Source organism: Onychomys torridus, chromosome 21 (assembly GCF_903995425.1).
Source record: "Onychomys torridus chromosome 21, mOncTor1.1, whole genome shotgun sequence".
NCBI lineage: Eukaryota > Metazoa > Chordata > Mammalia > Rodentia > Cricetidae > Onychomys > Onychomys torridus.
Genome location: NC_050463.1, coordinates 2,091,602 through 2,115,962, shown reverse-complemented (window position 1 = coordinate 2,115,962; position 24,361 = coordinate 2,091,602). Strand labels below are relative to the sequence as shown.

At 59.1% G+C, this 24,361-nt stretch overlaps 1 protein-coding gene across 3 annotated transcripts in view; it reads left to right on the top strand.

Annotated features, from left to right (window-relative positions):
• The first annotated feature begins 6,055 nt into the window (after positions 1-6,055).
• The window catches only part of Gng7 (G protein subunit gamma 7), a 60,105-nt gene continuing 41,799 nt past the window's right edge, over positions 6,056-24,361 (top strand). Inside the window, exons 1-2 of one of the 3 annotated variants that reach the window (XM_036170732.1) lie at positions 6,056-6,127; positions 23,878-23,928. The gene's annotated coding sequence lies outside the window, so the exon portion shown is untranslated. Of the gene's footprint in view, positions 6,128-20,779; positions 20,949-23,877; positions 23,929-24,361 lie in introns of those variants that run through there. The other 2 variants (XM_036170731.1, XM_036170733.1) reach the window with 2 other exon arrangements.

Here is a 24,361-nt window from a genome sequence, read left to right as displayed (position 1 = left end):
AAGAGAGAAGAGCGTCATCTCTGTCCCTTTCCCGGGGTGTTCCCAGCCAGGCCACACCCTGCCCCGCCCCCACATTCTATCACTGTGACCTCCTTCATGCCCATCCTATTCGTTCACCTGGCCCTTCCCCGTGACCCCTGACCTGAGCCCTTCCCTGGGTCCAGGGTCCTCTTCTCCTGTCTGCACACCAGGGTGGATGGGCCCACGGGCTGGGCCTCAGGCCACCAGGCAATAAACACAGGGCCTGCAGCGACGCCCTGCCAGCCCCGAGCGCCACCCCTGGAATGGCAGACACCCACAGCACAAGCCCAGGACTGTCCTCGGGGGAGGCACATGGGGACCTGAGCCTGGAGTGTGGGGTGGCTGCCTGGACACTGCCCATCTGGACACCGGCCTTCTATGGAGACAGACGTTGGCACAGTAGTGCCTCAACAGTGACCCCAAATAGGGGTTTGGGGTGCTGAAGACAGGGTGCCCAGCTGAGAGTCCATCAGTGAAGCCCCTGTGTGGGAGCGACGGGGTCAGTGCCTGCTGCCCCAGGGCTCTGGCAGAACCTGAGCCCCTTCACTGGTTATATGTACCCCAGAGACTGCCCCCCGTGTGTGCCCCGAGTCACGGCGCCTCTGTGGTATCTGCGGGACTGTCCGGGAGACTTGAGTGGCTCCTGGGCCCGTGTCCCACCCACACGAGGGTGACTGCAGACTCTTGTGTTCGTGTGACTTTGTGTGTGTGGACGGGTGTGTGTTTGTCTTGGGATGAGGTGTTTTTGCTCCATTCTGTGCCCTTCACAAGAGCACAGTACGTATGGTGGCTGCGGAGCGTGGCTTGTGTGTGGCTGTGGAGGGTACCTAGACATCTTGGTATGTGTGTGGATCTGTGTTCTCAGGAGTGGGTGACCATTTATCTGTAAACCTGTCTGTTTGGCCTGTCTGAGGAGCACTGGGTCCTGTTCCAGGCGGTGGCGAGCTGGCTTGTGGCTCAGACTGTATCAGTCAGCCGGTGCTGGGGAACAAGTGACGGATGCCAGCACCCAGGCTTCGGCACACACGGCCATTACCTCACAGGGGCTGCAGAACAGGCCGGGGCTGGGGCCGGCTGGCTCCTCTGTTCTGTGTATGTGTGTGAGAGACAGAGGGAGACAGAGATAAAGAGACAGAGGGCCAGAGAGAGACAGGCAGAAAGACAGCTGCAGCCAGGTGTCCAGGCGGGTGGATCTCAGTGTGGTCCCTCTGTGTCCTGCGCACAGGGAGAGCCACAACTGGAAGCCTGAGTCTGAGCGTAGCTGAGCCCCGACCTCCAGCCAGTCCAGGGCCCCCACAGCTGTCTCCTGCTCCCTAGCCAGGAGCGGCTCCTGGCTGGACAGGGGGTCACAGCCCTTTCTCAGGGACACACCCTGATAGCACAATCTCTGGGCCACCCCAGGCCTCTCCTGGCCAGCCTTGCCCATCCTGGGAGATCCAGGCTGGGTGGCAGGGGAGGCGGGAGCCCATCCTGGCTGCTGGCCGACCTGCCCAGGCATCTCTGGTGCTGGGGACCCCGCCAGGCCTCGCTTGCTGTGACCCACCCCTGCCCCCCCGCATGTGGGAGCCCCGCCCTGTGTGGGGTCTGTGTACCGTTCTCTGTAGACCTTGTCTTCCTGCAATAAACATGTGGATCCTGCCTCCCCTGTGCCGCATGGCTTCTGTGGGGCTAGGAGCTGCCTACCGAGGGTGAGGGCTGGGGATGGGGGCTGGACATGGAGGAGATGGGGTGCGATGTAAGGGATGGGGCACACCCAAGGTCACAAACAAGCCTGCTGGACCTTGCCTGCCCCCTGGCAGGTCCAGGTGACTCAGCTTCTCGCCCAACCCTTCCCCATCTTTCCTGCCCAGCCTCCCCTCTGCCATTTAAAGGACAGATCGGGAGAGCTCACTCATCCACTGTGTAATAGGCCCACTGTCCACCTGGTGCTGACCTGGACACCAGTCACACACAGCACTCGTGGCAAGGCGCTTGCCTTCGCAGACTCCTCCATCTTCAGCCAGCTTGTCCGGCCGAGTGTGGTCACTCTGGCCTCTAATCCCAGGAGGCCGCATAGGGAGACACAAAGCCAGAAATCAAACAATGACAGACCGGAGCCGAGGGGAAGCTCAGTGGCTAAGAGGATGACTGTTCCTGCAGAGGATCCAAGGTCAATTCTAAGTCAGATTTAACTAGTCAGATTTTTGATTTTTTTTTTTTTTTTTGAGCTGAGGATCGAACCCAGGGCTTGCTAGGCAAGCACTCTACCACTGAGCTAAATCCCCAACACAACAAGTCAGATTTTGCTGGGTGGTTGGCACAAGTCTTTAATCCCAGCACTCGGGATGCAGAGGCAGGCGGATCTCTGTGAGTTCGAAGCCAGCCTGGTCTACAGAGTGAGATCCAGGACAGGCACCAAAACTACACAGAGAAACCCTGTCTCAAAAACAAAAAAAAAATAAAAATAAAAAAATAAACAAAACAAAACAAAAACAAAAAAACAGAAAAACTGCCAAAAGACAAAATAAACAAAAACAAGTCAGGCGTCCTGAAACCCTAGCCACGAGAAACTCTACCTCCCAGGTTCAGGGAGAGATGTGTCTCAAGATACAGGCGGAAAGTGAAAAGGGAGGACACTCACAACCCTTCACTGGCCTCTTCCGTGTGCACACCCACGTGTGCTTACACTCACAAAAGCACATATACATAAACAACACCCCCCAACAACACAACAAAAATTGAAACAGAGGAAGAGGCTGAGGTGTGGTCAGGGCGGAGCCCCGCCCAGAATCCCCAGTGGGGGCTGGGGGCGTGGTCAGGGTGGAGCCCCGCCTAGAATCCCCAGTGAGGGCTGGGGGCGTGGTCAGGGTGGAGCCCCGCCTAGAATCCCCAGTGAGGGAGGGGCTGGGGCGTGGTCAGGGTGGAGCCCCGCCTAGAATCCCCAGTGAGGGCTGGGGGCGTGGTCAGGGTGGAGCCCCGCCCAGTCGTCTGAGGCCAAAGACGCCATGCTTGGAACTGGAATAAAAAGGATGTAACATGTCAAGTTTGGCAGAGCCTCAATAGGTTGGTCACTCACAGGCATTCATGAAGCCCTGGGTGCCACCCTCAGTTCTGCATAAGAGGAGTGATGTGGTACACACACACACACACACACACACACACACACACACACATGCTGGAGCTGGAGCAGGCCAGTCCCTCCAGTTACACAGTGACTCTGAAGGCTGCCTGTGGTTCTTGTGTGAGACCCTGTCTCAAAAAAAAACTATAGTTCGGGCTGGAGAGATGGCTCAGTGGTTAGAGCACTGGCTGTTCTTCCAGAGGTCCTGAGTTCAATTCCCAGCACCCACATGGTGGCTCACAACCATCTGTAATGAGATCTGGCGCCCTCTTCTGCAGGGATACTTGCAGACAGAACACTGTATACATAATAAATAAATAAATGTTAATCAAAACAAAACTATAGTTCATGGCATAGTTTGCTGCTCAAACTGGAACTCACAGCAATCCTCCTGCCCCAGTTTCCTGACCATTAGGAGGACAGGTGTGCATCATCCTGGCATTCACGAGGATTTGTTTAAACATTTACTTATCTCTCTATTCATTTATCGTGTGTGTGGAGGTCAGAGCACAGCTTACAACCTGTGGGTCCTGAGACGCGAATCCAGTCCTCAAGCTCAGCCGTGAGTGCCTCCATGCCCTGAGCTGTCTTGCTGCTCCTGGCATAATGATTTTAGTTTTGGCTTTCGAGAGGTATAAGGTTTGTTGTGTTTGTTTTTCGAGACAGGGTTTCTCTGTGCAGCCCTGGCTGTCCTGGATCTCGCTCTGTAGCCCAGGCTGGCCTCGAACTCACAGAGACCCGCCTGCCTCTGCCTCCCGAGTGCTGGGGTTACAGGCGTGCGCAACCACCACCCGGCTATTGGCTGCTTATCTTGAGGACTGGGGTTCCATTCCCAGCAACCAGTCTCAAGGCGCTCTTTTCTGGCCTCCACAGGCCTCTACAACCTGGCACGCACACGCACGCACGCACACACTCACACACACGCACGCACGCGCAGACGCACGCACGCACTCACAAAGGCGAAACATGCGCGCACATAAAGGACATATAATTCTGGAGAAAATAAAAGCAAAGTAAGTACACCCTGGCAACGGTCTGCGGCAGTGTGAGAGGTCGGGCCCGGGAGTGGGTGTGTCCACGGAGCCGGCTCTCGGGCGCCCTCTCGTGGCAGCTGGGCGCAGTCCAGCCTCCTGGGTCTACTCAGAACCGCAAGTTAAAAAGGTGTAATTTTTGTAAATTACATTTTAGAAAATGTGTGTGTGCGTGTACACGTGCACGACCATGCACGCATGCTCCAGCATGTGTGTGGAGGTCAGAGGACAACTTAGGACAGTCGGTTCTTGCCGTCCATCCTGTGAGCAGTGGGGATTGGGCCTGACTCTGTCCCCTCTTAGTCGTTTTATGTATTTATCCACTTATTCAGTTATTTGTTTATTTATACTTTATGTGCACGCGTGTCTGTGTAAAGGCGTCGGATGCCCTGGAGCTGGAGTCACAGGCAGTTGTGAGCTGTCATGTGGGTGCTGGGAACTGAACCCGGGTCCATCTGGAAGAGCAGCCAGTGCTCAGAACTGCTGGGCCATTCTCCAGCTCTGGTTAGTTTGGGAACAGGGGCTTCGAACGTTAGCCCAACCTGGCTTCAAAGTCGGGCATTGCCCTGCCTCCTCCTCCGCGTGTGAGTGTGTGTGTGTGAGTGTGTGTGAGTGCGTGCATGCGTGTGCGTGTGTGTGCGCATGTGTGTGAGTGTGTGTGTGCGTGTGCGTGTGTGTGTGCGTATGTGTGTGAGTGTGTGTGTGTGTCGGGTGCACCGCAGGCGTGCGTGTGTGTGCGTGTGTGTGCGCGTGTGTATGTGTGCGCGTGTGTGTGCGTGCGTGTGTGTGCGTGTGTGTGCGTGTGTGTATGTGTGCGCGTGTGTGGCGTGGCTGCTGGGGTGACAGGGACCCAGCGGACGCAGCAGAGCCCCGTGGTGATGGCGGGCGTCAGTCCGGAGGACTCCCGGGGTCACCCGCGGAGAGTGCAGAGTGCGGACCCGCGCACGGGCTGGGCCACGTGTCCACCCGCCTCGGCTGCAGCGCGTCCCGGCCAGCCTGGGCTGCAGCGCGTCCCGGCCAGCCTGGGCTGCAGCGCGTCCCGGCCAGCCTCGGCTGCAGTGCGTCCCGGCCAGCCTGGGCTGCAGCGCGTCCCGGCCAGCCTGGGCTGCAGCGCGTCCCGGCCAGCCTGGGCTGCAGCGCGTCCCGGCCAGCCTCGGCTGCAGTGCGTCCCGGCCAGCCTGGGCTGCAGCGCGTCCCGGCCAGCCTGGGCTGCAGCGCGTCCCGGCCAGCCTGGGCAGCTTAGTGTGACCCTTTCTCAAACCCGATCTCAGTACTGCAAAAACACCCAAACCCGACGGCTATAGAGAAGTGGAAGCAGCCGAGATAAATGTGGGAATACGGAATGATCAATAAGCAAACAAGCAAATGAAAAGTTAGTAGTAGTTCCACCCGGGATTCGAACTCGTCCCTCAAAACCACACGGGCTTCCCGCCCCGGCTCTCGGGCTTCTCTCCGGCCCTTGCCGGGGCTGTTTTCTGTTTCCCCGCCTTTGGTTCGGTGCGCGCATGGACGTCTTTCTCAAAGAAGCAGCTAAAGCGATGGGCAGCGGGGGTGGGGATTCTCACGGCATGCGACAGTCATGCGTGGAAACGTCACAATGAAACCGTTACACTTCACGGCCAACGCGCGCCAGGAAAATAAGCTCAAAACACCAAAGCAAAACGCAGGCCTGACGTCACGCCGCCCTAGGGAGGCCCCGCCCTCCAGCTGGCCAATGGCTCCCGAGGATGCCACTCCTGCATCATCCCCGCCCACTCGCGCCTGAAGCCCCGCCCCGCTCCCCGAGGCTAAGCCTACCAGGTTGTCGGCCCAAGGCCCCGCCTCCGGCCCCGGGCCCCCGCCGTCCTGGCTTCTGATTGGTCGTGATGTTGCTGAGGCCCCGCCCTTATCCCCGAGGCCCCGCCCCGTGGAAGAGCCCTCTCCAGGCCCCGCGGCGCGTTAGGCTGAGACGCGGCTGAGACGCGGCTGGAGGCAGGTGAGCTGGGCGTGCTGGGGAGAGTCGGGGTGCACAGGCGAGGAGGACAGGGCCAGTGCGGCCGGGGAGGAGTGGGGTGCAGCCGGGGAGGAGTGGGGTGCAGTTAAAAGGGAGTGGGGTGCAGCCGGGGAGGAGTGGGGTGCAGCCGGGGAGGAGTGGGGTGCAGTTAAAAGGGAGTGGGGTGCAGTTAAAATGGAGTGGGGTGCAGCTGGGGGGAGTGGGGTGCAGTTAAAAGGGAGTGGGGTGCAGCCGGGGAGTGGGGTGCAGCCGGGGAGGGAGTGCGGTGCAGTTAAAAGGGAGTGGGGGTGCAGTTAAAATGGAGTGGGGTGCAGCTGGGGGGAGTGGGGTGCAGTTAAAAGGGAGTGGGGTGCAGTTAAAAGGGAGTGGGGTGCAGCTGGGGAGGAGTGGGGTGCAGTTAAAAGGGAGTGGGGTGCAGTTAAAAGGGAGTGGGGTGCAGCCGGGGAGGAGTGCGGTGCAGTTAAAAGGGAGTGGGGTGCAGTTAAAAGGGAGTGGGGTGCAGCCGGGGAGGAGTGGGGTGCAGTTAAAAGGGAGTGGGGTGCAGCCGGGGAGGAGTGGGGTGCAGTTAAAAGGGAGTGGGGCGCTACCTGTCTGCTGTCTAGTTGCACATGGGACCCACGCCTTGGGACAAGGATGTGTGTTGCTCTCAGGGCAGAGGGTACACGGGCTTAGATCTTGGGGTGCATAAGGTTCCAATGGCTGACTTTCAGAAACTTCCTGTGGGAGTTTTAGGGGCAATGATGTTAAGATGCGTGGGCGGCACACTTCTGCAGCTGGGGGTGCTGGGATGTCGGTGTCTGGGGGTGTCGTGGGTGGCCGCTGAACCAGGCTGTGGGGTCTAAGAGCCTGAGACTGTTGCCAAGTTCATCCGTTTGCGTCCACTGCCCGGTCGCTCCTCTCTGTGGTTTGGGACTCTGCTCCTGCTGTTCCTCACCGTCCTCCCAGCCGCCGGCCCTGGTGTAGCCGCCCGCCCTGGTGTAGCCGCCGGCCCTGGTGTAGCCGCTGGCCCTGGTGTAGCCGCCGGCCCTGGGCAGGCTCCCTGCAGTGTCCACCCAGGGACTTATGTGCTGAGCCCTTACTGTGCACGGTGAGGGCCAAGATGACTGTGAGGTCAGGTTGTCACAGAACCTTGACCCCACTATACCACCTTGGGGTGCAAATGGGAATCACCACCCTGGTGGCGGCAGGCACGGTCTCCCAGTCCTCAGGAAGCTGAGGCAGAAGCATGGTAGGTTTGAGGCCAGCCTGGGCTACATAGTGAGTTCCAAGACGGCAAAGCTTTGCAGTGAGACCCCCTCCAAGTAACAACAGTCGGCTGGCAGTTCGGTGTAAGGTCGCCTCCTAGCCTGGGTGGCTGCCTCAGATCAGTTAGGTCTTGGCACACAGCAGGTGTGTCTGAGACTAAACAGCGCTTTAGAGCTCAGAACGTCCCACCGAGAATGAACGGCCCGGAGGCCACTGCACAAAGGTTAGGGAACTGTGTGTGGTTTAAATCAGGTTGAAAGTGTATGGATTACAAGAGCGTCCGTCCGGGTAGAGCACCTGCCTAGGTTCCCCCAGGGAGGCGTTGGGCTGAAAAGCATGTCAATCCTGCCTCAGTCTCTCTAGAGCTGGGATCCGGGCATACGATCGATGCCCAGCCACCCACTACCATTTTTACATGGTTCTTCTGGGTGGCTTGTATTGTTCTGGTTTTTAGACAAGGTTTTCGGTAGCCCAGGCTTCCTTCAATTCTATATGCAGCTGAGCGGGGACCGTGAACTCCTGATCTTTCTGTCTCTCTCGAGTGTCAGGGTGACAGGTGTGGGTCACCACATTGGCTCTGTGTAGCTCCTCTGTCCCCCCCCCCCTTTTCTTTTCTTTCTGAGACAGGGTCTCACTATGTAGCACAGGCTGGCCTGGAACTCAGAGATTCCCCTGCCTCCTGAGTGCTGGGCTTAAATGAGTGGCCAGTTCCACGTGACTTTAAATTTGTGGGTAACTGAGCCTGCGCGCGTAGCAGGCATCGAAGCCTGGCCACACTTCTGTTTCGTGAAGGATCTTGGGGTCCCCTGATGAGTCCAGTGCATTTTGTCAAGCAAATGGGTGCTGGCGAGTGGAGCCACAGCCCAGGTGACCGACACCCAATGGGCCCGCTCAGCCTTGTGTGAACGCAGAATCGTTTTTGTCTGGCATACAGAGTAGTAGCAGAAAAAGCTGCCCCCCCCCCATTGTCCCAGGTTTTCCCCTTTGTGTGACTGTTTGAAATGACACTCACTGGATGGGGCATGGCCCAGCATGCACCAGACCCTGGGTGCTGTCCCCAGTAACTTGAAAACAAAACATGATCCCAGAAGCAGACGGCTCTCTCTGAGTGTGAGGTCAGCCTGGGCTACACAGTGAGACACCGTCTCTGTCGGGGTCGGATGAGACCTTGGAACTTTCTAGAAAGAATGACCACAGCCACTTCAGCATCCACCGGGGTGGGCAAGCTGAACCTGCAGGCCCTTTTCTTGGTTCCTCTCTGGCTGGTGTGACTTTGCCGTCACAAGGGTCTGGCGGGACGCTGCTTACTCGCTTTTCTTCTGTGGAAGGTTCGTCTCACGCCCGAGTCTGTTAAAGGCTGACCCTGGCAATTCTAGGTTCTAGTGGCGTCTGGCTAGGGCTTCCCTGGGCTGAGACCGGTCACCCTCCCGCAGGGGCTGACGGCAGAAGCCATTTGTGACAGTGGCAGACACCTCTGCCGCCCTGTGGACTGGCCACTTTCTCCCTGGCTCCTGGGAGACCCGTCTATCTCGTCATCCTCATCTGGTGGGGGTCAGGGAGAGGGACACCGGAGAGCCTTCTAAAATGGTTGCCAGTGTCTTCCTGAGGACTCTGGAAAGTGGATAATCTGATTGCTTCCCTATTTAAATGCAGGTCTGATTTGCATATTTTAAAATTCACCATTTTAAGCATAATAACTCAGGGCTTTCTGAGCTGTTGTCTCTGTGCGTCATGATCCGTACATGACAGTCTGATGCTGCGTTCTCATCCCAGTATGAAGTCCCCACCCCCCATCGCCCTGCCCCTCCTCAGCCCCTGGCACCCACAGATACACTCCCAGTCTTTGGTTTCTCCTGCACTAGACAGAGTGACCCTCACTGAGCTCCATGTCCTTGGTGAAATAATCCGAGCCCAGCTCTTGTTCACCGCTGTGTGGTATTCCACTGTGTGGGTGGACCACGCCATGTGGGTGGACCACGCCATGTTTCCGTTTGCAGTCACCCGCACTGTCTCTGTCCTTTCTTGTGAACTGTGACGTGGAAGTGACTCTGTCCTGGTCATAGGTGACTTACTAAATCAGACTTGGACTCTTTCTTGTTTTCTTTCTGAGGGTGACAGTGTGAATTTATCTATTTCTGTGTCCTGATCTTTCTCATCCCAAAGCTGGGAGTTGTGCCCCCTCACTGGGGGCCACTGAAACCTGGTTTCTCTGATCTTTGGTCAGCAGCCAACACACAGATGGGCTCCAGGGTCTCGCTGGGACCTTGGTGGCCCTCTGGAGCCCCCTGACTAACCCACTGCCCCCAGCTCCACGCCCCACCCCAGAACCCCACTTCCTGCCTGCCCTGTTGCTCTGGCTCTGAGAACATTCCTTTCTCAGCCCAACAAAGGCCTGTTGTCTGTTGTCGGCCTGTGCTGAACCCCAGAACTGTGCCAGGTCTCAGAGCCACGTGATCTGAGGAGTGTGTGTGTGTGTGTGTGTGTGTGTGTGTGTGTGTGTGTGTCTGTGTCTGAATGTGTGGTATGTGTGTCTGTGTTTGTGATCATGTGTGTGATTGTGTGTGGTGTGTCTGTGTCTGTGTGTGTGGTGTGTGTGTGTCTATGTATGTGATTGTGTCTGGTGTGTGCGCATCTCTGTGTGTGTGGTTTGTGTGTGTGATACTGTGTCTGTGACTGAGTGTGGTGTGTGTGTGTCTCTGTGTGTGATTCTGTGATTGTGTGTGGTGTGTATGCATCAGTGTGTGTGGTGTGTCTGTGTCTGTGTGTGATTGTTTGGGGTGTGTGTGTGTGTGTCTGTGACTATGTGTGGTGTGTGTGTAATTATGTGTGGTGGGTGTGTGGTGTGTCTGTGTGATATTGTGTCTGTGACTGTGTGTGTGTGTGTGTGTGTGTGTGTGTGTGTGGTGTGTGTGATTGTGTGTGGCCTGGGGCGGTGGGTAGAGGTGGGAGGCAGAACTCTGCTGTCTGCCTAGCATTTGGAGATGTGGTGCTCTCAGGCCTAAGGGACACACTAGGTATGTGGGACAGGCCTGCCTGTCATCCCAGCTCTCGTGAGGCTGAGGCAGGAGGATCATGAGTTCCGGGTTAGTCTGAGGCTGGGACATGCTTGGCGCGTAGGTCGCTTGCTGAACAGCATGAGAGCAGGCTTGAATCTCAAGAGCCTTCATTCTAACCCGGGCACTGCCACACAGATGCCCTGGCTGCAGGACTGTGGGAGCTTGCTGGCCTCCAGCCGGGCTCCAGGTCCAGTTGGAGAGCTTGTCTCAAGGAAATAAGGCAGAAAGAGAGATCAAAGGCAGCGATACCCAGGATCCTCCTCTGACCTCCATATGTGCACAGCACACTGTGTACACACACTACATACACATCTGAAAACAAAACAAAACACCAGTACCCGCCCAGACAGGGTCTCTGTGCAGCCCTGGCTGTCCTGGAATTCGATCTGTAGATCAGGCTGGCCTTGAACTCAAAGATCCGCCAGCCTCTGCCTCCTAAGTGTTGGGATTAAAAGAATGCAGCACCCTCATCTGAATTTTTTAAAAAACCCACATTTTTTTTTAACCCAACACAATAATTGCTGCAGGGCAGAGAGTAGGTCTGGGTTCTAGGGCAGGAGTCCAGGACGGAGTACTACTTGATTAGGTAAACGATGTGGCCAGAGCATCCTGAGTTTTCCAGACTCCTCCATGTCACCCAAAGTGGTTGGATATGGTACTAGCATCCTGAGTTGGGGTGTTTTGTGAGGAGGCTGTCCTGCCCCTGCAGGTGTCCTTGGACTCTGCCCACTCATGCCAAGAGCTGCTCCAGCTGGATCCCCACAGGAAACAGTTGGGAGTCCTCTGGGCGTAAGATGCCCCCAGATCATACCCATGGCCTTCAATGAGACCAGACGAGACCGGCAGGGTCAGTCACCTCCAGAGGCAGAGTTGGGATTGGGGGTAGGGCTTGGGACTCTGGCTAGATCACACACCCCTGGGCAGGAAGCCCTGGGTTCCATCCCCACAATAGACACCAGGTGTGGTGACAGGCTGGGGAGGCTGAGGCAGGTGATCAGAAAATTGAAACCAGCTTTGGAGGCAGCCTGGGCTACGTGAGACTCTATCTTAGGGGGGAAATTATTCATTTAGCTTGACATGGTTTCATTGTGTAGCCCATGCTGGCCTGAAACATGAGATCCCCTGCCTCAGATCTCCAGGCCTGCACTCCGACCCACACCCGACACTAGGCAACACTTTAAACACACATTGATTCACTGTCATGAGCATTTTCTAGAATTCACCCTCTTCCTAAACTGAAATCCACTCCCTTCCCCTCCTACCTCAGCCCCTGGGTGCCCTCGGCCCCACCTCGGTGGCCCCCACACCAGCTGCTGGAGGGTCTTTTTCCAGCCTGATAATATTCCATTGTATGTTTGTGGTTCACTCATCCATTTGGGCCTTTTTAGGACATTGCTACCTTCAGGCTGTTTCGGAAGACAACCCCCCCATACAAGATTTTTATTGTTTTGTTTCCAAGGATGAGTATTTTTACCTTTCTTGGTCTGCTAACTCCCCAGGAAGTGCCCAGTGGGGCCATTAGCCACTGTCAATTCCACAAATTGCTGGGACGCTCTTCTATGCCTCTGGGGACTTTCTTTGTGTATCTGTGGCTCTTTTGAGGCTCTGAGCTTTGGGGTCTCTGGAAAGCTGCGGGGCTGTATCTGAGTCTGTCCACCCAGTTCTCAGCCTCAGAGTCAAGTCCCTCTGTCCCCTGTTCCGGCTCCTGTGGAACCAGCCAGCCCCAGCCTCTCTCTGCTGCCTTTTGTCCCTACGATGGAAGTGGAAGTGTGCCCTGGTCAGCTTGTCCTGATGAACTTTGTCTTTTGTGGCCTCGTGGACTTGCAGGCCCTCCTCCAGTCCAGGCTCCCCTGAGTGCTGCCACCATCGAAGGAAAGATGCTTGTGGGATTCAGCCCCGGCAAAGCAGGCCCCAGGGCTGGTGAGACGGCCCAGCCTGGGGAAAGGCACCGGCCTTGCGCGTGTGAAGATTGGAGTTCACATCCCCAGCCCACCTGTAAAGGCCAGGTGTGAATGCACACACCTGTGACCCCAGCATTAGAGGGGAGAGACAGGTGATCAGTCGGTGGGGCTCGATGGCCAGCCTGGAGGGGAGGCACGCTTCAGGCTCAGTGAGACTCCATGAGAGGAAATGTCCAAACAGGAGAATCCAGATAACTTGAGGGGTCATTGGAAGGAGATTGACCCAGAGAAGTGAAGACAGATCTGAAGTCAGTGAATGCCAAGCTCCAAGGAAGTGGAGCCCATGGGGCCGAGATATAAAGGAAGCAAAAATCTAAGATGGGTTTCAGGGCGCACACCTTTAATCCCAGCACTCGGGAGGCAGAGGCAGGAGGATCTCTGTGAGTTCCAGGCCAGCCTGGTTTACAGAGTGAGATCCAGGACAGCCAGGGCTACACAGAGAAACCCTGTCGGAAGAAGAGGAGGAAAATGTGTATTGTGGAATTTTCTGGCAGTTTCTGGAATGTTCTAGAATACTCTGGACATTTTTCTAGAACCTTTCAGAGCTTTCTGGAACTGTGACAGAGTGAAACTGTACCTGTGTCGTAAGTTAATAATACCATTATTGTATATAGAATGTATTAGTATTTATTTTAAATCCCCACTGCCACGTCAGAGATGGACAAACAGTGACAGGATTCAGGGACCCACAGGCAGAGGGTGTGGCCACCCGGGCTGACTCCGGAGCCGGGCTTGTCTGGAGAGTGGAGGGGCCATCTATGGACGCTGTTAGTGCTGGGGCAGGGGGTGGCCTCGTGCAGGCTGAGGGCCCTGACGGAGGGCCTGGACTCTGGGCATGCAGCCGTCCTAAGGCTGCGGGCTGGACTGATGCCTGGCGGGCATGTGGGCCTGCGCAGTGCTGAGCAGTGTCCCCGCCTGCACCCACCCGTGCCAGGAGCTCGGCAGAAGGACAACCATGTCTGTCCTCAGAGGTCACCCAGTGCCCCAGGGACAGACTCCCTTGACCCGGAAGGAGGACCCGCGTGGAAGGCACACACACCGGAACGTGGACTCAGGCCCAGGACGCCCCGCACTGGGCATGTGGCCCCGGCGAGGGATCCCGGCTGTGTGTTTAGAGGTGTAATTAAGTGGCCCTGTTTCCTCTGGGGCGGTGACACAGATCTGTCCCTCCCTTCGGAGCCGACAGTGATTCAACCGTGAGAGACTGGGGGTCCTTGGAGGCCGCGGGGTGTGCGTGTGTGCTCCGTGTCTCAGCGTCCTCTCTCCCTCCGGCTGCTGAGCCCGGAGCCCCGGGGTGCAGGTCAGCACCGGCTCTGCAGGCCGCGGGGCTGAGCTGGGGGCTGCGGGAGGGGTGGGGAGCACGGAGGGGCTGCGGGAGGGGTGGGGAGCACGGAGGGGCTGCGGGAGGGGTGGGGAGCACGGAGGGGCTGCGGGAGGGGTGGGGAGCACGGAGGGGCTGCGGGAGGGGTGGGGAGCACGGAGGGGCTGCGGGAGGGGTGGGGAGCACGGAGGGGCTGCGGGGGGGGTGGGGAGCACGGAGGGGCTGCGGGGGGGTGGGGAGCACGGAGGGGCTGCGGGAGGGGTGGGGAGGCTGCGGGAGGGGTGGGGAGGGCTGGCGGGAGGGGTGGGGAGCACGGAGGGCTGCGGGAGGGGTGGGGAGCACGGAGGGGCTGCGGGAGGGGTGGGGAGAGGCTGTGGGAGGGGTGGGGAGCACGGAGGGGCTGCGGGAGGGGTGGGGAGGGCACGGGAGGGGTGGGAGCAGGGGGGCTGGGAGCCACGGAGGGGTGGGGAGCAGCGGAGGGGCTGCGGGAGGGGTGGGGAGCACGGAGGGGCTGCGGGGGGGTGGGGAGCACGGAGGGGCTGCGGGAGAGGTGGGGAGCACGGAGGGGCTGCGGGAGGGGTGGGGAGCACGGAGGGGCTGCGGGAGGGGTGGGGAGCACGGAGGGGCTGCGGGAGGGGTGGGGAGGGGCTGCGGGAGGGGTGGGGAGCACGGAGGGGCTGCGTGCCGCGCCTGGGTGGGTCAGTCACCGAGCTGAGCCTGAGGACTGCGAGGAGGTTTATCAGCACTTGTGGTTTGTAGAACGAGGCCTAGGCCGAGGAAAGAGCCGCCTCTTGGGGGAGGGGGAGATCTACAGACGGGAGAATCCCCTCAAGCCACACCCCCCACTCCCTCGAGCCAGGCTCCGCCCCCATCAGCCTATTCAGCTGTGATTGGTCAGTGAATTCACCCATGGATGACATGAGCCCTGCAATGATCATGTCACCTGTGCACAGCACCACCAGCTTGGGAACAAGGCATCCCCTCAGTGGGAGACGGGAAACCTGCATCTCCAAACCACCGCAGGACCAGACTGAGGCACTCAAAACCCCAGGAACACTTAACGGGCCGTGGCTGGGGCGTGGTCAGGGCGGAGCCCCGCCCAGAATCCCCAGTGAGGGGCTGGGGGCGTGGTCAGGGTGGAGCCCCGCCCAGAATCCCCAGTGAGGGGCTGGGGGCGTGGTCAGGGTGGAGCCCCGCCCAGAATCCCCAGTGAGGGCTGGGGGCGTGGTCAGGGTGGAGCCCCGCCCAGAACCCCCAGTGAGGGGCTGGGGCGTGGTCAGGGTGGAGCCCCGCCCAGAATCCCCAGTGAGGGGCTGGGGGCGTGGTCAGGGTGGAGCCCCGCCCAGAATCCCCAGTGAGGGCTGGGGGCGTGGTCAGAGTGGAGCCCCGCCCTAGAATCCCCAGTGAGGGCTGGGGGCGTGGTCGGGCACCGCACTGGTCTAGCCTGTGTTAGGGTCTTCAGACTGTGGCTGCTGTCGTGTGTATTTATTTGTGGCTTCCCGGCTTCTCCTGCTGTCTGTCCATCCTGTCTGTTATTCCTGCCGGTCACTTTGAGACTGTCCTAATGCGCCACGACGTCCTCTTACCCCTGAGTATGTGAAGACCCTCTTTCCAGATGGGCCGGCCTCTGAGGTGTGTCTCAAAATAGTCCCAATAGTAAAATTAACCTAGTGTTTGCGTCCTGGGCTGGGCACCCAGCCAGTTTGAGGCCAGCCTGGGCTACACGAGGCCTGCCTGGGAAGGGACGGGAGCCACCCTCCGCTCCCCACCAGTGTTCGCGCGGCTCAGCGGCTGCACACCGCCAGGTGCGCACCCCGAGCGCGCACGCGCTCGCCGCTTTGAATGGATGATGCCAAATCGGTCTTGTGCTCCAGGAGGACGGCTGTGTTTTCGGGGAGGGACGAGGTGTCTGAGAATGGTTCATTGAGGAACGCGTAGACGTTCGCAGCTGCGCACAGTCTGACGTCGTCTCTACAGGCTGTCTGCGTGTGACAGTGTGACCGTCCCCCCACACACACCATGTGTAAAACTCTCGCTTTTTAAAGTCAAGTCTCGCCTCACCAGACGGGAGGTGTTAGAACACTTCTGTTTTGAGAGGAACGTCCGGTATATATAACAGCCTGGTGCCGTTTCCCAACCAACAGAATTCTCGAAAATGCTCAGTTTTCAGGCTAAGTAGAAAAACTCCCCACAGAGTGAGGACACCAGAGAGGAAGGACGAGCAAGCTGCTCTGTGTATTCTGGGCCACCATTCAGGACTGGATTCTCAGCAGGGTGGATTTGAATCTCAGAGGCTGTAGCGGTCGGCCAGCAGCACCGTGTGACCAGCAGCACCAGCTCCCACATTTAAACCACTGTGGCGTACTGTGGTGTGCCTTCCTGGGCGAGGACCCCAGGTGCAGTTTCACAGATCTGTTTGGGGCTCTCTGGGGTGGCTGGGGTGATAACTGCTCGTCTATGGAGGGATCATTGGAGAGGCTGTGGCCATAGGACCCAGGGACCACTGGAAGTGTCCCACCCCAGGGAACCATGACATCACAGACAGGAAGTCGTCTCAATGCACAACATTGGTCCTATTTGTTACCTGGTGTTAGCTGACTCATACAGGTCACACCTGAGTTCCAAAGCTACCTTTGCAAGACGCAGATCTGAAACCTCTCTGAGAGACCTGGATTTAGAATCACTGTCTGCTCTTCTTGCTCAGAGGCACACCACCGACCCACCTGCAGCCGATTTTCCCTGTAGCCAGGCTGCAAATTGAGTCATTGTGTGTAGAGTGTCCTCTCATGCTTCCAAAAATGTCACAGGATGGCATTTCACTTTGAAAGAGCTGCTCAAGATGACTATTTGGAGGGAGCGTCACCAGGTTAATTCTACTGTTTTTTCTTTTCTTTCTTTCTTTTTTTATTTCCAAGACAGGGTTTCACTCTGTAGCCCAGGCTGGCCTCGAACTCACAGAGACCCGCCTGCCTCTGCCTCCCGAGTGCTGGGGTTAAAGGCTGCACCTCTGCCGGCTCTTCTTTTCTTGGGTGGTGTAGGAGGTTGAGATGGCGTCTCTTGTAGCCCAGACTGGCCTTGAACGTGTGATCCTCCTACTCAGGCTCCTGAGTGCTGGGACGTCCTGTGTGAGTCACCAGTCTCTTACCTCCAATGATCTGTGCTCTGGAGGAGAGAGAGGGAGGGTGGCTGGGATGGCTTCAGGCAGGATGAGAAGGGAGAGACCTGGAAGTCGCCTCTGACAGTCCATTCCTAGCTGTGTGGCTTTGATGAGCCCCAAAGGTCCCATCAGAAAAAGGTGCTTTGATAACAGGTGTGCGGCACCTCACCCCACACAGGGGATGGAACTCCAGGCTCTGCACGTGCCAAAGGGGTGCTCTACCCACTGAGCCCCAACCCCAACCCTCCTTTAATATTACACATATAATAATAATGTACATCTGTATCTTTTTGTTTTCTGTGCGTGGACATTTGCTTGGTGCATGTCTGTGCACCATGCTGGGTGCAGTGACTGCTGCAAGTGGGCACTGGATGCCTGGGAGCTGGAGTCACAGATGGTTGTGAGCCGCTGTGTGGGTGCTGGGAATTGAAGCCTGGTCCTCTGCAAGAGCAGCCAGTGTCCTAACCACTGAGCCTTCCCTCCTGCCCTGCTTGGGGCTGACCTCAAGTTCACGGCCTGAGGTCAAGCCACTCTGTCCCTCCCCTCCGACAGAATTTTCTAGACCTCCAGAGAAGGGTGTTGGATGCTGGGTCCCACAGTCACCACGCAGGACTGGGGATGGCAGCCGGGCTGGGTGTGAAGGACAGGTACATGGGCACGTGTGTTCCCTGCGGCTCAAGGCTGCGAGCCCATGATGGGAGAGGCAGAGAGCCCTTCATCACTGCAGACCTCAAGGCAGGCACCAGCATCGCATCCTGTGTCTCCGCTGTAGGTGACTTGGTAACACAATGCAGGACATTGAAACCTCAGATTGTCACAGTAGGGGGTGGCGCGGGTGTCACGGCCTGGGCTCACCCTGCAGAGCCCAGCGCTCCCCACAGAGGACAACCGGGAAGCGTGTTCACGCTGCCCTGCTGGGAGGGACCCAAGGTGAAGGTGACCGAGATGAGAGAGCCTTTTGTGCCTGAGCTGGGAAAGCCAGCCATGTGGAGCCAGGGCCACTAGCTCAGCAGGTTCAGCGGGGTGACCTTGCAGAGTCCAGCCGGCCCGGCTCCCGAGCCCCCCCCGCTCAGCCTGATGATCACCAGCACTGTGGAGGACAGGAGCCCAAGGCGGGTGGGCTTGTCTGAGTCAGTCTCCTGTCACAGGCTGTCCTGGAATTCCTGCCCGTGCTGATGCCAGGGTGACAGGCGGGCACTGTCACACCTGGTTTATGTGCAGGGGGTTGAATCAGGCTTTGTGTGTAAGGAGCGAGCACCGTACCCACTGAGCTATACCCTCAGTCCCTTCAGTAAAAAAATGGACTGATGGTTTGCAGCCGGCCAGGGGCTTTGAACTCATGAGGAAAGGCCCTGCCTTCCTACAGTGTCACGGAGGGAATATTTCCAGCTTTTACTCTCTACTGTTGCTGTGCAGACCCGCCCTGGACAGTGGTGAAGAAGTGTGGCTGTGCCTGGGTAGACTGTTGATAGGCCGGGCTTGCCCTGTGGTCCCTATGGTTTCATTAAATCCACACTTGAATCCAGTGGCTCCAGGTTACCGTGTTTGCTTTCAATACACCAGGCATTGACCCTCATGTGCCAGGCAAGCGTCTACCATTGGCTGAGCATGGCGGTGCATGCCTCAGGAGGCAGAGGCTGGAGGAGCTCTGTAAGTCTGAGGCCAACCTGGGCTACATTGTGAGTTCTGGGCCAGCCTGGGCTACGTAGTGAGACCTTGTCTCAAAAGATCGAAGTGTAGTTGTGCCTGTGGCAGCAAGCACCTTCGCCTGCGAAGCCATCTCGCTGGCCCTCTCCCAGGGTCCATTTTGAGACCAAGGCTGGCCTTGGGTTCTTCCTGCCCTCCTTTACATAGCCAGGCTTATTTATTGTTGGTCGTCTTGTTTTTCTTAAACAGGGTGTCACTGTGCTGCCCAAGCTGACTTCAAACTCACAGCAATCCTCCTGCCTCAGCCTCCCCATGCTCTACCACCCGCATTCCAGGGCCTTCTTTCTTTCAGTCATTCTGATTCACTCTGGTTTTCTAGACCTTTCCACCCATGAAGCTGCTATTGTCTTCCGGTCCAGCCCCGGCCGCACCCTCCAGGAGGCCTAGGAGTGTCAGGCTCATGCGGCCTAGGAGTGAGGGCACCGTGAGCCAGATCCACCCTCGGTGTTTCCGAAGCTTCCTGCCACAGCCCCCCACCTGTCCCCTCCCGGAGCCCATCCCTCTCTAATTTGCATATTCTGTTTTTAGCACCTTTTCTGGATTTTACATAATCGTGCCATTAGGAGACTGTCATGGGAACAAGACTCCCATTTCAAAGGCTCTTCTGGAAGCTAATTGCATGTCTTTTGTCTCTGTTTCTTTGTAAAATAAATTTTACATTTTGGGATAGTTTGACAGAACGAGCTAATTTAGGAGCCAGGGACAGAGGTGTCCCCATGACTTAGGTCTCAGGATGCCCCTGGCCGTTCGTCTGCACAGTGAAGCCAGCAATTCTGACTCTCTGGATTGCTCTTAGCTCCTCCTAGACACTCTTTGTTGGAGTCCTCATCCAAGGTCAGGCCAGCTTTGTTAGGACATCGTAGCCCGGGGACAGTTTCTCAGACTTCCTGTTTCCATTCACTGGGGCATGTTAAGGAGGCCTGGGTAGATATCTGCTCACTCAGAATGGCAGAATAGTTTTCCTTATCCTTCTCTTGCTCAGGGATGGAGGCCCCCCCTAGAATCCCCAGTGAGGGGCTGGGGGCGTGGTCAGGGTGGAGCCCCTGCCTCCTAGAATCCCCAATGAGGGGCTGGGGCGTGGTCTGGGTGGAGCCCCGCCCACAATCCCCTCCCCCCCCCAGGGTCTGGGGTCTAGCTCAGCTGTGAGTGGGACAGCTACTGGTTTGACCCAAGCACTGCAAAGGAAGAACAGGAAACAGGCTGTTTTGGGCGGAAGGCTACAGCCGCCCTGAAGATAAGTCAGGCTCTGATCACCAGGCTGGGGGCGGTGCTGGCCATCATGACCTCTGCAAGCTGAGGCTGCGGCCCCCAGCGTCTCTTCCCTTGGACACAGCTGCGGTTCACAGTTTTTAAACTTCCATTTCTGCGTTTGTGTGTGCGCACGCCCTTATGTTTGCGGGGGTCAGTTTTCTCCTCCACCATGTGGGTCCCAGGGCTTGAACCTGGGTCATCAGGCTTGGTGGCCAGCGCCCTTACTCTGAGCATCCTACTGGCTCTTTACGTTTCGAGTGGAAATTAGTTTGTGCACATTTTCATTCCTTTCTTGCCCAGAGTTGGCTGTCACACTGTCAACACTGCGTCTCCACACACCAGTCCCCGTCCGCGGCGTGCGCACTGTCGGGCGACTCTGTCCCTCCGGATCCTGGGCCATGTCACACCAGGGGAGCTCCTGGCGCGGAGTCGGGGGGAAGCCAGGGACTTGCTGAGCACCTTCAGGGTCCGGGACGTCCCCCACCCCGCAGTGTGCCCGGTGCCCAGGGAGACCCCGTCCTGACCGACAACAATTCAGTTGTCTTCCAGCTGAGTGGAAAGGGGTGCGAGGATCCTGAGGTGGGCAGGAAGGTGGGGACCTGCTGGCACATGCTCGTCACTGCGGAACTGGGAGCTGAGGCAGGAGGATTTCCAGGAGTTTGAAGCCAGCCTGGGCTACAGGTTAAGAGACTTCCAACCTGCGCGCCGTGCCCAAAGCTAGGAGACCTTGAACGGCTGACCTTCACTCAACGGTCCAGCCCTGTCCACTCAGGGCTGTGACGGAGCAGCTCTGGGTCCAGTCGCCTGACACCCTGGTCCCCGTGCTTTGTGCTGTCTTGCCAGCACCCCGCACCCCGCACCCCACCCACTGGAAGCCATCACCCTCTGCTCCCTGCCTTGGCAATCAGTGTTCCTGGGTGACATATTTAGATGGTTGCTATGGTGATGAGGTTGACAGCTTCCTGGGCCCCGCTTTGCTATATCGAGCCTGCAGGAGCCCGGGTGCCTGAGCCACGTGCCCATGTCAGCGTGGGAAGGGAAGGGGGCTCAGACAGCCCATCCCACCCACCCACTCCCCACGGAGGAGCTGCGACCGCTGGAGGAGGTATGCCTGTCACCTGGAGAGGTGTGAAGGGAAGAATGGGGTCCCACCTGGGGTGACCGCATCCTCGGGGACGTGTGTGGCTGCCCCACTCAGGAGTGCCTGGCATGTGGCCGGCGGGGACCCTGGTGAACATCTCCAGGGCCCAGGGCGCCCACTGAGAATGACCTAGGTCGGTGTGCGCAGCACTGTCTCCAGGGCGCATGTGGGAAGCTGAGAGTCCCAGCTGTGCCTCCCTGACACCATCCATCATGGCCGGGAGGGCACCGCGGTGGCGGGTCACAGTCCACGGTCAGGAAGCTGAGAGGGGACTGCTGGCCGTGGGAGGGCACTACCGCCTGCAGGGAGGTCTTCCCTCAGGCCTGCACACGCTGGTTTATTCTGTATCCTGTCAAGGTGACAGTGTTGATGTACACCAAGGTCACACTGAGACAGGAGGATCGTGGTGAGTTCCAGGCCAGCCTGGACTGCACGGTGGGACCCGGTCCAGCGGGCCTCCCTGAGGACGCAGCTTTGAGAACTTCTGTGAGACAGCCTGTTCCCAGGATGCAACGGGGCGGATTTTGTTTGCTGTTCTGTGAGAGGCTGTCCTGGAACTCACTCTGTAGCCCAGGCTGGCCTCGAACTCACAGACCCGCCTGCCTCTGCCTCCCGGGGCTGGGATTACAGGCGTGCGCCGCCACGCCCGGCCACTTCTTTCAGCTACCTTGACCCTTCGGGTATCACAGTCCTTTGATGGGAAAGGAAATTTGGGGCTTAGAGAAATCAGCTAAAAATGTAAATTTAAAACAAACAAACAACAAACCTTTAAAAACCGGCTCCGGTTGGGACGGGGTGGGGTGCGCGCTGGTTAAGAGCGTTCTTCTCCAGTGGGACTGGGGTTCGGCTCCCAGCACCCCACTGTTCACAGGCGTCTGTGTCCTCAGTTCTGGGGCTCTGTGACCCCTTCTGCACTCTGAGGGCACGGCATGCACTTGGCCAGAGTGTGTGTGTGCGTGCGTGTGTGTGAGTGTGCCTGTGTGTGCATGTGTCTGTGAGTGTGTGTGCGTGCACGTGTGTCTGTGTGTGTCTGTGAGTGTGTGTGTGTGCGCGCATGTGTGTGCCTGTGTGTGCATGTGTCTGTGTGTGTGTATCTATGAGTGTGTGTGTGTGTGTGTCTGTGTGTGTGAGTGTGAGTGTGTGTCTGTGTGTGTCTGTGTGTGTGTCTGTGTGTGTGTCTGTGTGTGCATGTGTCTGTGTGTGTGTGTCTGTGAGTGTGTGTGTGCGTGCGTGCGTGTGCGTGTGCATGTGCAAGCGCTCAGGGGCATGTGTGCAGTGTTCTCTCCTCACCTCCTCACGCCCCTCGGTGGCCCTAGACTGGATGACAGGGACCCTCATGACACACTTTCCCGTGTGGCTCCAGGCGTGGGGTGGGTGAGGCCGGGCGCCGCTTAGTGCCCACATGTGGGCCTGGGCCCGCCCACCCGCCCGCGGCCCCGCCCACCCGCCAGCGACCCCGCCCACCCGGGTCCCCGCCCCGCGGCCCCGCCCACCCCGCCTGCGGCCACCGCCCACCCCGCCAGCGACCCCGCCCACCCGGGTCCCCGCCCCGTGGCCCCGCCCACCCCGCCTGCGGCCACCGCCCACTCCGCCAGCGGCCCCGCCCACCCGGGTCCTCCGGGCCCGCCCACCCGGGGCCCGCCCACCCGTCTCGTGGCCCCGCCCACCCCGGGGACCGCGGCACTGAGGGACCGGCCCGCGCCCCCCAAGAGAGTTACTGGGGTTCAGCCTTGCTCGCTCACCCCGGCCGCAGCACAGGGCATGGCAGTGTCGCGCTGGGGACCCGGCTGCAGGGCCGGGGGGGATCTGGGCCAGGCGGCGGGGCCCTGCCGCGCTCCAGCCGCTTCCTGCAGCGACGCTGCCCCCTGCAGGCGGCGGCCGGGACTGCAGCGGCATCGAGGAGGACGACAACAGTAAGGATAACACAAGCTCAGGTGCTTGGGTGGCGGGAGCGCTCCCCAGCGCGCACCGCCCGGGGCAGGCCTGGCACACATGCGCCAGCCTAGGCTACACAGTGAGTGAGGACGGCCTGGCTGCACGAGACCCCGTGTCCAGCCCCGGGAAAGTGAACTGAAAAAGGGTCCACAGCCAGGACGTGACCTCAGCAGGAAGGAGCGGAGGCAGGGAACTGAGACTCCCGGGTCAGGTGCTGGTGAAATCCCGACTCAGAAAGAAAAAAGCCGATGGCGGCGCAGCCTGTAATCCCGGCACTGGGAGGCGGAGCCAGGCGGGTCTGCGAGTTCGAGGCCAGCCGGGGCTGCAGAGCGAGTCCAGCACAGCCGGGGCTGCAGAGCGAGTTCGAGGCCAGCCTGGGCTGCAGAGCGAGTCCAGGGCAGCCGGGGCTGCAGAGCGAGTCCAGCACAGCCGGGGCTGCAGAGCGAGTTCGAGGCCAGCCTGGGCTGCAGAGCGAGTCCAGGGCAGCCGGGGCTGCAGAGCGAGTCCAGGGCAGCCGGGGCTGCAGAGCGAGTCCAGGCCAGCCGGGGCTGCAGAGCGAGTCCAGGACAGCCGGGGCTGCAGAGCGAGTCCAGGCCAGCCGGGGCTGCAGAGCGAGTCCAGGCCAGCCGGGGCTGCAGAGCGGGTCCAGGGCAGCCGGGGCTGCAGAGCGGGTCCAGGGCAGCCGGGGCTGCAGAGCGGGTCCAGGGCAGCCGGGGCTGCACAGAGGAACCCCGCCTCCCAAAGCAAAATAAGACAAGATAGACTAATGAGGCTGGAGGGCTCCTGTCGGGCATCCACCGCGCTCCACTGTGGACAAGGCGGTCTAGGAACGGCCCGGAGCGACCCAGGGCGGCCTCGGACCCGCGGCCCCAAGGCGGGCAGCCCCCTGCCTCTGCCGCCGCCCCGGCCCGGCCTGACCCCGACCCGGTGCCGCAGTGACGCCGCGTTTCTCTTCCAGGGCGAAGGCTTCGGGCGGAAGCGCGGGTGCTGGCAGGTGGGACTGGTGCAGGTAGGTGCTGTGCCGGGGCGGGGCGGGGCGGGGGCCTGGGCGGAGTGCGGCGTCGGGGGCGTCGGGGGTGTCGGGGGCCGCGCGGTGACCTCGACCGCAGACAGGTCGGGGGGGGCAATGGTCACAGCCCTGTGCTCCCCGCACCCGGCCCCCTGGGTCAAGGTTTGGGGGTCGGCTTGGCCCTCCACCCCGGGGTGGGGCTGCTCAGGCACGCACCAAACACACACGCACACGTGCACGCACACGCACATCAACGCACACGTACACATGCACACGCACATGAACGCACACGCGCAAACACATGCATGCACACACACACATATGCATGCACACACACATGCATGCGCACACACACACATGCATGCACACACACACACACACACACACACACACCCGGCGCTGCCCAAAAGGTCTGGGAGGAGATTGGGGTCTG